Source organism: Drosophila gunungcola, unplaced genomic scaffold (genome assembly GCF_025200985.1).
Source record: "Drosophila gunungcola strain Sukarami unplaced genomic scaffold, Dgunungcola_SK_2 000058F, whole genome shotgun sequence".
Taxonomy (NCBI): Eukaryota; Metazoa; Arthropoda; class Insecta; order Diptera; family Drosophilidae; genus Drosophila; species Drosophila gunungcola.
Window position 1 is genome coordinate 22,631 of NW_026453221.1, and position 14,210 is coordinate 36,840.

Below are 14,210 nucleotides of genomic sequence, written 5' to 3' on the forward strand. Positions count from 1 at the left end.
GAATACCCGGGTAAGTGTTCTGGTAGTTAGTCATGGTAGTGGTGGTGGATCCGTAAGAGTTCGGTTTGAATTCGGCTCTACGACCTGGAGAGGATCACCGACGCCCGGTGTGGTTTTGGAATACGCACCCAGGCCCAGTCGTGATCGCTGAGCCAGGCACGGTTTTCGTAACTCCCGCCCATCTCAGTGAGTTCCTACCAGAAGTCACGTTTCCGGCTTCCGACCCGGAAACGATACGGAATAAGACGGCAGATCGAAACTAACGATGCCCGGCAGCTCGAAACTAACGATGCCCCACATTCCCACATCCCATTAGAAAATCCAAGTAGTTCGTTCCTCTAAAACGGCCAAGAACACTACGAACCCGACGTACTCGAACGACGAGACACGACGACGCCAAGCAGTGTACAATCGGCCCTTCCGAAGCGCCGACACCAAGCAGTGCACCCAGGCACAGCGCATCGTCGACATTAAGCAGTGCATAATCAGCCATACCGAAGCGCCAACACCAGTGTACCCAGCCACCGCACAACGTCGACAACAATCAGTACACTCAGCCATCACACATCGGCAACGCCAAGCAGTTCCTCGAATAATTGCGTAGTGCCAGCAACAAGCAGTGCAAAATACGGCCCTTCCGTAGCGCCGATCCCGCACACAAAGCAGTGCGATACTCAACGAGCTGCGATATACTCGGCCCTTCCGCAGCGTCGATATCAACCAGCAGTACCACATTCGGTCCTTCAGCAGAGCCGACTTATCGAGCAGTATCACTCTCGTTAGAACTATAGTTAGAAAACGTAGTCTTAATCAATCGTACTTTTAAAATATAACCATACTCTGTAGCTTTTGATTTGTGTTATTCTTAGGGGAAAGGACACCACTCAGGTTCTCCAACACTAATTAGGCGCCTCACCATAGCCAGGTGAATACATGAACATGTACTTACGGCAATCTAAGTGCCAATGCCACATGTAAGTTAGAATCCTCGAACTAACTCTCGAAGTCGCCTTCCACGTCGCTTGCTTTATTGAAATCCACCAATAAACCACCTATTCTCTCATTACTGTAACGTACACACCTAGGTGTACGATACAATTTTTGGTAGTATGTAAGGTTAAAGGTTTAAGCGACTCATTATGAATAATATATATTAAGTTAGTAGTATGTAAGGTTAGAGGTGTAAGCGACGCATAGTGGATAATAAATATTAAGTTGAAACCGAATATTAAGTTAAGTTCCAAACCCGAGTGGCAACGCCAACCGATATTTAGTGAGTAATAAAAAATACTAGAAATTAAGGAATATACTAGAAATCCCGAAAGCGAGAAAAAGGGAGCGTGGGGAAGGTGGTCATACACCGATCGAGCGAGCGGTCTCTTGTATCGGAATGGTAAGACGGGGCGGACGTGTCTCCCGCAGTAATTTTCCGTGTAATCCGAGTGACGCCTCGACCGCGCGACGGCACGCAAATAATAAGTGAATAAGTGGGCTGATCAGTGTTTTGAGGTTAGTGTGCATAATATTCCTCCCCGTTAAGTAAAGACGGTGTAGCGGACTTGTAGGAGGGTATTAGATAAATAAAATAATCTAAAAAAAAATAAAGAGGAGAAGTAAAAGTAAAATCCCTCGTTTGTAATTCTTTTATTCGTAGTCGATCAGTAGCTTCTCTCCTCGTAGTGCATGTGACCTGTACGCGGACATCCGGCCCGTCTGGTCTAGTATCTCAGCCTCCCTCATCGTAGTATTTGAGACCTGTACGTATCCTAGCTTCCCTCCCCGTAGTATTTGAGACCTGTACGTGGACACCCGGCCCGTCTGGTCTAGTATCCTAGCTTCCCTCCCCGTAGTATTTGAGATCTATACGTGGACACCCGGCCCGTCTGGTCTAGTATCCTAGCTTCCCTCCCCGTAGTATTTGAGATCTGTACGTGGACACCCGGCCCGTCTGGCCTAGTATCCTAGCTTCCCTCCCCGTGGTATTTGAGACCTGTACGTGGACACCCGGCCCGTCTGGTCTAGTAATCTAGCTTTCCTCCTCGTAGCGCATGCGACCGGCACGCGGACACCCGGCCCGTCTGGTCTAGTAACCTAGCTTTCCTCCTCGTAGTGTAAGTGACCTGTGCGCGGACATCATTCCCGACTGGTCGACCATACCGCCATCCTTTTCCCTTCAACCCCCTCCACGTCCGACAAATTCTACCCGGCTTGGCCTCGCCCGAAGGTCCAGCCCGGTGGATTTTTGGCCTCCGGCACGCGGAAAACGACTTACGTGTCCCAATCGCGGAAGTGACCAGTGGGATCACCCGGCGTCCCCACCCTCGTGAAATCGTTCGCCTGGCTTGGCCTCGCCCCAAGGTCCAGCCCGTGGGATTTTTAACTCTGGAGCAAGATACGGCGCGATCAACTCGGACATTACTCTCTCTCTCTCGACGTCCACGAGAACCTTCAGCGTGACCCCCCCCCAAAGGACTCATTCACTCGTTGAATGAAACTCTCTAGTCCGGTGTTTCGGTGATTTACAAATTTCTTGTAAAGGACTCCTGGATCTGACTGAGATCTGTACCCCGGCCAGAGAGCATCCTTACAAGTAGCGCCCGAGCAGGGACACCGAGACTAGCTAGAGAGTCATCCAAGTGGCTTAAAGACCCACTGAAGAAAAGGAAGGGAAGAGTCACCCGAACCGTTCACATCCGATCTGCGGAAGGACCTAGAAGGCTTGAGAAGGAAGTCAACACTAAACTAAATCGAAGAGGACAACAAACAATGAGTAACCCCAAGGAATCCGACGGTGAGTACGAAGAAGCCGAGAATCTAGCCGAGAATCCAGGTATAGGAGTCCGCTGGATATACGCTCGCCGAAAAGACGAACTCAGCTCTCTCGCCCTGGAGTTTGGTTTTAAAGCTGACGGTACCGTCGAGGAGACCAGGAGGGCATTCGCCAGCCTCGTCAGCACAGGGTCGTTCCCAAAGAGTGTGTGGGACCGACTGGCTCAGTTGCAGGAGCAATATAGTAGCCGGGCCCCAAGTCCGAACCCTCCAGGCAGGAACGGCGAGACGGGACAGTTCGCAGAATCCCTCACCATTCCCATGACGACCGGAGCCACATCGATCGGGACTCCAGCCCGCCATCGAGGGATTCACCCAGGATCGACACACGGTACCTGGATGCCAACGGTAGACGCCCGCTTACCTGCCGATCTACAAGGACGAGACGCACGGAGCAGCACGGCTCCCACTCAACATCTGCTCCCCGAGAAGATGCATAAATGGACTTTGCGGTTTGATGGGAGTTCGGATCCGTTGACTCTCATCGCCGCGCTTGAGGAAAAGATGACGACGTACAGGTTAAATCCAAGGAGGTACCCCGCGCTATGTCCGAGATCTTGGAGGGACCAGCGGCATGGTGGTTTCGCACGAGCCACCTACAGTCGGCCTCATGGGGAACTTTCAGGAGGGAATTCCTCGACTTCTTCCTACCACCTCGATATTTCGAGCGGTTGGAAGATGAGATACTGACCCACGTGCGGCTGAGAGGAGAGCCTTTCAAGACCTACTTGATCGAGCTCAGAACCAAGATGCAGCAAGCCGGTTACCGATAAGAGGAAGAATTGTACCGGGCATACGAAAACATGGCTCCAGAATACCGACTGTATATTAAACGCATGAATTCGTGACTTTGACACAGTTGACCCATATGGCCACAGAATATGAGAGTGTCAAACAACTCGAGACGACTCGACGCGAGCCAAGAGCAACCATGGACAGGAACCAAGAAGAACCTCAACTTCGCCGATCGCCGAACCCATCTTGGAATCCGGTGAATACAACGCAGACAGGACACGTGACCCACCAGATGATCGGTCAAGGAAACTCTCGAGTGGACATACGGCGGGTTTGAAATAGCTGTGGGGAGAACGGACATCTCCAAAGGAACTGCCCCAACCCACGTCTGGATTTCTGTTGGGACTGTGGGCGTCAAGGAGTTTTAACTATAGACTGTTGCCGTCGAAATGTGTCGGGAAACGGGGAACGCCTCCGCCGGAACCCGGGTGCGGCGGAGACGAACGGAGCAGCAACCCGACCCCAGTAAAGCCCCCGTTAAGGTTATACGGCGGGCTCATCACAGCAGCGATAGAAGTCGGACGACAACGGGTGGACGCCACCATTGATATAGGGGCATCGAGGAGTTTCGTCAGCGAAAGTTTTACTCGCCTGGCCGCGAAAGCAGGCGAGTTACAGGATGTTGTCACTAGAATAGCGTTGGCCGACCGGTCATGTCTGGATGTGACGAAGCTCTGGCGAACCTCGGTTACGTTGGCCGGAACTACGGTGCTCTTACCTATGTTAGTAATGCCCACCATGTTAGATCGCGTAATACTTGGGATGGACTTCCTCAAAGTAGCGGGAACTTAGATGCGATGTGGTCGAGCTACCCTCTACTTGCAAAATGAATCCGAAGCGGCAGGAGACCCTCTCTTACAGCCAGTACTTATAAAGACGCGAGGCGGCCAGGAGGAAACGGTACGCCCTGTTGCGGTAGGGGCCCATTTGGGAACTGCCAGGCCAGAAGAAGCAGAGACACCCAGTCCTATTCCTACGCGAGCTACGACCCCGAACATCGACGGCGGCGCGCCCATTAGGATGGGGACGGTAGAAAACGACGAGCAGCGACAGAGCACACTATTGAGTCCGGCGCAACAAAGTTTCATCGATCGGGAACTGGCCTTATTCGAGACGCTGCATGGGGTGTCTCACGTCGCCGAGCACACTATCGTCATGCGCGACGACAAGCCCGTAAAACAAAGGTATTATCCCCGGAACCCCGCGATGCAACATGTCATCGATGCCCAAGTAGACGAAATACTCCGTGACGGGGCCATCGAACCTTCGAGAAGCCCGCACAGCGTTCCCATCGTATTGGTCAAGAAGAAGACTGGCGATTGGCGCATGTGTCCGTTAGTTAAATGCACACTCAGTGCCAGACGCCTACCCAGTCCCGAGAATCAATCACATTCTGGAGAAATTACGCCACGCCCGATATATCTCCACGTTGGACTTGAAGCACGGCTATTGGCAAATTCCCATGGCTAGGGATAGTCGCCAATATACAGCATTCACGGTTCCTGGGAGAGGAATGTACCAATGGAAGGTCATGACCTTCGGGCTGCATTCTGCCAGTGCCACGTTTCAACGCGCTCTGGATAGTGTAATCGCTGTGGAGATGGGTCCGGTCGCCTTCGCTTACCTAGACGATATTATTATCATAAGCGCGACAGAAGAACAGCATTTCGCTCATCGAACTTAAGGATAAATCCAAAGAAGTGTTGCTTCTTCAAGCAGAAACTTGTTTACCTCGGCCACGTCATCAGCAACGACGGAATTCAGACTGATCCCGAGAAGGTTTGTAGCAAAGTTAGCACCTAAATAAGAGGGCACATTTAAAGTGACGGTTTCGTTTCAACAGTTAAAGCGACAATAAGACATACGGCGACAGGAAAAACACACAGAGCATACATAAATAAACTGAAACCTGTAGTAGAGAGCGAAGTAGCTTTTAGTGATATCTCCCAACTAATCACCAAAAGCATTGATTATTTCAGAATGGACAAGAAACTAGAAAACTCCCTAAAAAAATACCGGAAAAACCTGGAAAGCCTTAACCAGCAGCGGCGTCGAGTCATCATACTCGGGGCCGTGGACGTGGCAGGTCCAGCTGGAGGCAGAAGACCAACTAGGGCGGCACCGGTCGCAAGGCAGGCACAGCAAAGGACATCCACAGGAACTAAACGAAACCAACTAATGGACAGACAGCGACCACAGACGGCATGGGTGAAGCCAAGACGCCTATCCGACCTATATAGGGACCTGGGAGTTGGTCCAGTGGATCTATCCGAGGAGTCGGAGAAGAATTGGGATGAGGAGTGCGAAAAGATAGCACCAAAAGATAGCACCAAGCCACCCATCGACACCCAACACGAGGAGAAGGTGGCGGAAGCCGTAGCCCTCCTAAAGTCCACCTGGCGCCCAGGAAGCCGAGAGACCCGGAGGGTAACAACTGGAGAACTGGCAACCAGGATCCGGATCGGGCGAAGTGGAAACGTCAGCATGACGACCACGGGAGCCACGGCCTCCTAAACGGGGGGGAGTGTGACGACCCACCGTCACAAATATATAAAAATGCATCTTTCTCATTAAAACTTAAAAAGAACATTCCAAATACTGGCCTTTTATTATTCAAACGCGCGCCCAAAGCCAACAACACCCGGTCACATTTATTCGACGAAGTAATCGATTGCCGATAATCATCGCCCAATACGATGCCCCACCTTTCCACATCCCATTAGAAAATCCAAGTAGTTCGTTCCTCTAAAACGGCCCAGAACACTACGAACCCGACGTACTCGAACGACGAGACACGACGACGCCAAGCAGTGTACAATCGGCCCTTCCGCAGCGTCGATATCAACCAGCAGTACCACATTCGGTCCATCAGCAGCGCCGACTTATAGAGCAGCATCACTCTCGTTAGAACTATAGTTAGAAAACGTAGTCTTAATCAATCGTACTATTAAAATATAACCATACTCTGTAGCTTTTGATTTGTGTTATTCTTAGGGGAAAGGACACCACTCAGGTTCTCCAACACTAATTAGGCGCCTCACCATAGCCAGGTGAATACATGAACATGTACTTACGGCAGTCTAAGTGCCAATGCCACATGTAAGTTAGAATCCTCGAACTAACTCTCGAAGTCGCCTTCCACGTCGCTTGCTTCATTGAAATCCACCAATAAGCCACCTATTCTCTCATTACTGTAACGTACACACCTAGGTGTACGATACAATTTTTGGTAGTATGTAAGGTTATAGGTGTAAGCGACTCATTATGAATAATATATATTAAGTTAGTAGTATGTAAGGTTATAGGTGTAAGCGACGCATAGTGGATAATAAATATTAAGTTGAAACCGAATATTAAGCCGTAGTTAAGTTCCAAACCAGAGTGGCAACGCCAACCGATATTTAGTGAGTAATAAAAATACTAGATATTAAGGAATATACTAGAAATCCCGAAAGCGAGAAAAAGGGAGCGTGGGGAAGGTGGTCATACACCGATCGAGCGAGCGGTCTCTTGTATCGGAATGGTAAGACGGGGCGGACGTGTCTCCCGCAGTAATTTTCCGCGTAATCCGAGTGACGCCTCGACCGCGCGACGGCACGCGACCAGTGAATAAGTGGGCTGATCAGTGTTTTGAGGTTAGTGTGCATAATATTCCTCCCCGTTAAGTAAAGACGGTGTAGCGGACTTGTAGGAGGGTATTAGATAAATAAAATAATCTAAAAAAAAATAAAGAGAAGAAGTAAAAGTAAAATCCCTCGTTTGTGATTATTTTATTCGTAGTCGATCAGTAGCTTCTCTCCTCGTAGTGCATGTGACCTGTACGTGGACATCCGGCCCGTCTGGTCTAGTATCTCAGCCTCCCTCATCGTGGTATTTGAGACCTGTACGTGGACACCCGGCCCGTCTGGTCTAGTATCCTAGCTTCCCTCCCCGTAGTATTTGAGATCTGTACGTGGACACCCGGCCCGTCTGGTCTAGTATCCTAGCTTTCCTCCCCGTAGTATTTGAGATCTGTACGTGGACACCCGGCCCGTCTGGTCTAGTATCCTAGCTTCCCTCCCCGTAGTATTTGAGATCTGTACGTGGACACCTGGCCCGTCTGGCCTAGTATCCTAGCTTCCCTCCCCGTAGTATTTGAGACCTGTACGTGGACACCCGGCCCGTCTGGTCTAGTATCTTAGATTTCCCCCCCCTCGTAGCGCATGCGACCGGCACGCGGACACCCGGCCCGTCTGGTCTAGTAACCTAGCTTTCCTCCTCGTAGCGCATTCGACCGGCACGCGGACACCCGGCCCGTCTGGTCTAGTAACCTAGCTTTCCTCCTCGTAGTGTAAGTGACCTGTGCGCGGACATCATTCCCGACTGGTCGACCATACCGCCATCCTTTTCCCTTTAACCCCCTCCACGTCCGACAAATTTTACCCGGCTTGGCCTCGCCCGAAGGTCCAGCCCGGTGGTTTTTTGACCTCCGATACTTGGAAAACGACTTGCGCGTGACGCCCCCTGCCGGCCCCACTCTCGCGAAATAGTGTCCTGGCTTGGCCTCGCCCGAAGGTCCAGCCCGGTGGATTTTTGGCCTCCGGCACGCGGAAAACGACTTACGTGTCCCAATCGCGGAAGTGACCAGTGGGATCACCCGGCGTCCCCACCCTCGTGAAATCGTTCGCCTGGCTTGGCCTCGCCCCAAGGTCCAGCCCGTGGGATTTTTAACTCTGGAGCAAGATACGGCGCGATCAACTCGGACATTACTCTCTCTCTCTCGACGTCCACGAGAACCTTCAGCGTGACCCCCCCCCAAAGGACTCATTCACTCGTTGAATGAAACTCTCTAGTCCGGTGTTTCGGTGATTTACAAATTTCTTGTAAAGGACTCCTGGATCTGACTGAGATCTGTACCCCGGCCAGAGAGCATCCTTACAAGTAGCGCCCGAGCAGGGACACCGAGACTAGCTAGAGAATCATCCAAGTGGCTTAAAGACCCACTGAAGAAAAGGAAGGGAAGAGTCACCCGAACCGTTCACATCCGATCTGCGGAAGGACCTAGAAGGCTTGAGAAGGAAGTCAACACTAAACTAAATCGAAGAGGACAACAAACAATGAGTAACCCCAAGGAATCCGACGGTGAGTACGAAGAAGCCGAGAATCTAGCCGAGAATCCAGGTATAGGAGTCCGCTGGATATACGCTCGCCGAAAAGACGAACTCAGCTCTCTCGCCCTGGAGTTTGGTTTTAAAGCTGACGGTACCGTCGAGGAGACCAGGAGGGCATTCGCCAGCCTCGTCAGCACAGGGTCGTTCCCAAAGAGTGTGTGGGACCGACTGGCTCAGTTGCAGGAGCAATATAGCAGCCGGGACCCAAGCCAGAATCCTTCAGGAAGGAACGGTGAGACGGGAGAACTCACGGAATCCCTCACCATTCCCATGACTTCCGGAGCTACATTGATCGGGACTCCAGCCCGCCATCGAGGGATTCACCCAGGATCGACACACGGTACCTGGATGCCAACGGTAGACGCCCGCTTACCTGCCGATCTACAAGGACGAGACGCACGGAGCAGCACGGCTCCCACTCAACATCTGCTCCCCGAGAAGATGCATAAATGAAATTTTCGGTTTGATGGGAGTTCGGATCCGTTGACTCTCATCTCCGCGCTTGAAGAAAAGATGACGACGTACAGGATAAATCCAAAGGAGGTACCCTGCGCTATGTCCTAGATCTTGGAGGGACCAGCGGATCGGTGGTTTCGCACGAGCCACCTACAGTCGGCCTCATGGGGAACTTCCAGGAGGGAATTCCTCGACTTCTTCCTACCACCTCGATATTTCGAGCGGTTGGAAGATGAGATACGGACCCACGTGCAGCTGAGAGGAGAGCCTTTCAAGACCTACTTGATCGAGCTCAGAATCAAGATGCAGCAAGCCGGTTATCGAGAAGAGGAAGAATTGTACCGGGCATACGAAAACATGGCTCCAGAATACCGACTGTATATTAAACGCATGAATTCGTGACTTTGAGTTGACCCATATGGCCACAGAATATGAGAGTGTCAAACAACTCGAGACGACTCGACGCGAGCGAAGAGCAACCATGGACAGGAACCAAGAAGAACCTCAACTTCGCCGATCGCCGAACCCACCAGATGATCGGTCAAGGAACCTCTCGAGTGGACATACGGCGGGTTTGTAATCGCTGTGGGGAGAACGGACATCTCCAAAGGAACTGCCCCAACCCACGTCGGGATTTCTGTTGGGACTGTGGGCGTCAAGGAGTTTTAACTATAGACTGTTGCCGTCGAAATGTGTCGGGAAACGGGGAACGCCTCCGCCGGAACCCGGGTGCGGCGGAGACGAACGGAGCAGCAACCCGACCCCAGTAAAGCCCCCGTTAAGGTTACACGGCGGGCTCATCACAGCAGCGATAGAAGTCGGACGACAACGGGTGGACGCCACCATTGATATAGGGGCATCGAGGAGTTTCGTCAGCGAAAGTTTTACTCGCCTGGCCGCGAGAGCAGGCGAGTTACAGGATGTTGTCACTAGAATAGCGTTGGCCGACCGGTCATGTCTGGATGTGACGAAGCTCTGACGAACCTCGGTTACGTTGGCCGGAACTACGGTGCTCTTACCTATGTTAGTAATGCCCACCATGTTAGATCGCGTAATACTTGGGATGGACTTCCTCAAAGTAGCGGGAACTCAGATGCGATGTGGTCGAGCTACCCTCGACTTGCAAAATGAAGCCCAAGCGGCTGGAGACCATTTTTTACAGCCAGTACTTATAAAGGCGCGGGGCAACCAGGAGAAAACGGTACACCCTGTTGCGGTTGGTGCCCATCTGGGAACTGCCAGGCCAGAAGAAGCAGAGATACCCAGTCCTATTCCTACGCGAACTATAACCCCGAATATCAATGCCGGCGCGCCCATTAGGACGGCGACGGCAGAAAACGACGAACAGCAACGGAGCACATTATTGAGTCCGGCGCAACAAAGCTTCATCGATCGGGAACTAACCTTATTCGAGGAACTGCACGGGGTGTCTCACGTCGCCGAGCATACTATCGTCATGCGCGACGACAAGCCCGTAAAACAAGGTATTATCCCCGGAACCCCGCGATGCAACATGTCATCGATGCCCAAGTAGACGAACTACTCCGTGACGGGGCCATCGAACCTTCTAGAAGCCCGCACAGCGCTCCCATCGTATTGGTCAAGAAGAAGACTGGCGATTGGCGCATGTGTCCGTTAGTTAAATGCACACTCAGTGCCAGACGCCTACCCAGTCCCGAGAATCAATCACATTCTGGAGAAATTACGCCACGCCCGATATATCTCCACGTTGGACTTGAAGCACGGCTATTGGCAAATTCCCATGGCTAGGGATAGTCGCCAATATACAGCATTCACGGTTCCTGGGAGAGGATTGTACCAATGGATGGTCATGCCCTTCGGGCTGCATTCTGCCAGTGCCACGATTCAACGCGCTCTGGATAGTGTAATCGGTGTGGAGATGGGTCCGGACGCCTTTGCTTACCTAGACGATATTATTATCATAAGCGCGACAGAAGAACAGCATTTCGCTCATCTCTCGGAAGTTTTCCGCAGATTGCGGGCGGCGAACTTAAGGATAAATCCAAAGAAGTGTTGCTTCTTCAAGCAGAAACTTGTTTACCTCGGCCACGTCATCAGCAACGACGGAATTCAGACTGATCCCGAGAAGGTGTCTGCGATCAACGGGTTAAAGGCCCCCTCTAACTTAAAGGAACTCCGTCAATGGATCGGGATGGCTTCGTGGTATCGGCGATTTGTCTCTAGTTTCGCGGTGCAACCGATTTGACGGGGTATAGCCCCGCGTTCCTAACTCAAGGACGGGAACCACGCTTGCCTGCGATGCTGTATGATGAACTCACCCCCGGATCGGCGGTCGTGCATACAGGTCCTGAAAACAAGGCGTCTCACCTCAAAGGAACCTTCGACATAGTGCGAGCGAATCTTCAGCGAGCGTCTCAAGACCAGGCGAGACATTATAACCTACGAAGGCGAGAATGGAGACCCACGCTCGGCGGTCAAGTCTGGCTGCGACAGCATCCCTTATCGAAAGCAGCCGAGGGATTCGCCGCCAAACTTGCTGCCAAGTATGACGGCCCTTACACCGTTACGAAGTAAACATCTCCAAACTTGGTACGCCTGCAGCGTCCCGGAGATCGACGGCGGCGGATCGCCAACATATATTACCGGACCGAGCAATCCGATACAGTAAGCGGCATACAGCCGCAGGATAGTCTAACAACTAGTCTAATAACCATTGTATAACCATTGTATAAGCCGCCAATAACCATTGTATAACCATTGTAAAACTATTGTATAACCAGTCGAGTAACCATTGTATAACCATCATAACAGATTAAGACCGAGTCGTTTGTTAGCTACACCGTCAGGTAGGGAGCTCGAAGAGGTGGGGCAATACCAATAAGTTAAGTTTACCGTTTCAGATGGATGAAGTAATTGTGTTGTCGGACGACTCCAACGGCACGGAGGCTTTCCACAGGGAGATGGATTTCGTTGACAGAGGCGACGAAGCAATGGAGGAGGAGTTCCTCACGTCGGACGGCGAGGCAGACGGTTGCTCGGTGGAGACAGACGACGGTTTCCAGGCTCCTGAAGGATCCCGGTTCGCAGGACTCCGCGGAGGCTTGTGGAGCCCAGAACCTGACGGGTCGCGGCAATATTATCAGCCGACGTCGCCCCAGTCAGCTTCCTACCGCTTGGAAGACGACGAAAATGACGAAAGTGACCGGGATTCGGAGCTATTCAGCAGGCCTCCACGTTCCAGGGAAAGCTCACCGGGTGGGGCCAGCGGTTACCCCAACGGACGACGACCAGGGGAGCCATACGGAGTCCCGACGGCCCACCTCGGAGGAGGATTACCCGTGGACCCGACGCGACCCTCGGTCTGGCCATCCGGGTTACCCAAGACCCAGTCCTTCGAGATTCCCGGACGTGGAGCATTCGTATCATCACACGTCCGAAGACCAGGTCTGCCGCTACGCTGGACACGTATCGCTTTTGCGTATCGACGTCCGCTCGGTTTTGATCAAAGTCCCGTGGTTGCCTGCAGAGGGACCCTACGTCGTTGGAATATCGCAGAGTGGCAGATCCCGACGTTGACGTCGAGAAGGCAGCCGGAGAGAGGGCAGGACAACCGAGGACTCCGCCCCGACGGACTGCGCTGTCCCCCGTTTCGATTTCTCAAGGGGTCCAGACATCCCCAGCCGTTGAACGGGTCAAGAAGGCGAAACTGTCTAGCCTGTCAGACCTCTTCTTCTAACCAAGGTCGTTTGCGGGATGTAGAACCCGTACAGGAAGCAGGACTCCCCGAACCCAGGTGCGACCCCAGGGTCATAACGTCGGACTCCCCGAATCCCGTATACCTAGCGGGATTCGAGCTGATCTCCGACAGTGAAGACGACGAAGGAGAAAGGCCACTATTCCGCCGTTGCTTCCAAACATCGCCGCAGCAAGATCAGGACGTGGACACCTCGGCCAGATCTCGCCCAGATTATCTCCATCGAGGAGACGCTGGACAGCGGTGAGATGGGGCCGTAGATCTCCAGCACTTCCCCAACTGTGCTCATCCGATCGACCAACTCACCGAATGGGAAGATCGCTTGCTCGACCAGGTCCTAATGGATATTTCGGAGATCGATTCGACCGAATCCGCCGCCAGGGATACCCCGCCAAGTGCTGCGATGACGGGCGAAGTAAACGCCGTACCGACTTCCGCATTGGAGTTGGCGGAATCCGCAGAAGGGGAGGATGACCTCTGCCCATTGCCGGAGGGCTGGATTGGTGGTAGCGGTTTGCGTTACCTACCTAGACGTACTGTCCAGGAGATCAAGAGGAAGGTAGCGGCCCGGGTCGGGTGTAACGTACACACCTAGGTGTACGATACAATTTTTGGTAGTATGTAAGGTTATAGGTGTAAGCGACTCGTTATGAATAATAAATATTAAGTTAGTAGTATGTAAGGTTATAGGTGTAAGCGACTCATTATGAATAATAAATATTAAGTTAGTAGTATGTAAGGTTATAGGTGTAAGCGACGCATAGTGGATAATAAATATTAAGTTGAAACCGAATATTAAGCCGTAGTTAAGTTCCAAACCCGAGTGGCAACGCCAACCAATATTTAGTGAGTAATAGAAAGTACTAGAATTTAAGGAATATACTAGAAATCCCGAAAGCGAGAAAAAGGGAGCGTGGGGAAGGTTGTCATACACCGATCGAGCAAGCGGTCTCTTGTGTCGGAATGGTAAGACGGGGCGGACGTGTCTCCCGCAGTAATTTTCCGTATAATCCGAGTGACGCCTCGACCGCGCGACGGCACGCGACCAGTGAATAAGTGGGCTGATCAGTGTTTTGAGGTTAGTGTACATAATATCATCCCCGTTAAGTAAAGACGGTGTAGCGGACTTGTAGGAGGGTATTAGGTAAATAAAATAATCTAAAAAAAAAATAAAGAGCAGAAGTAAAAGTGAAATCCCTTGTTTGTGATTCTTTTATTCGTAGTCGATCAGTAGCTTCTCTCCT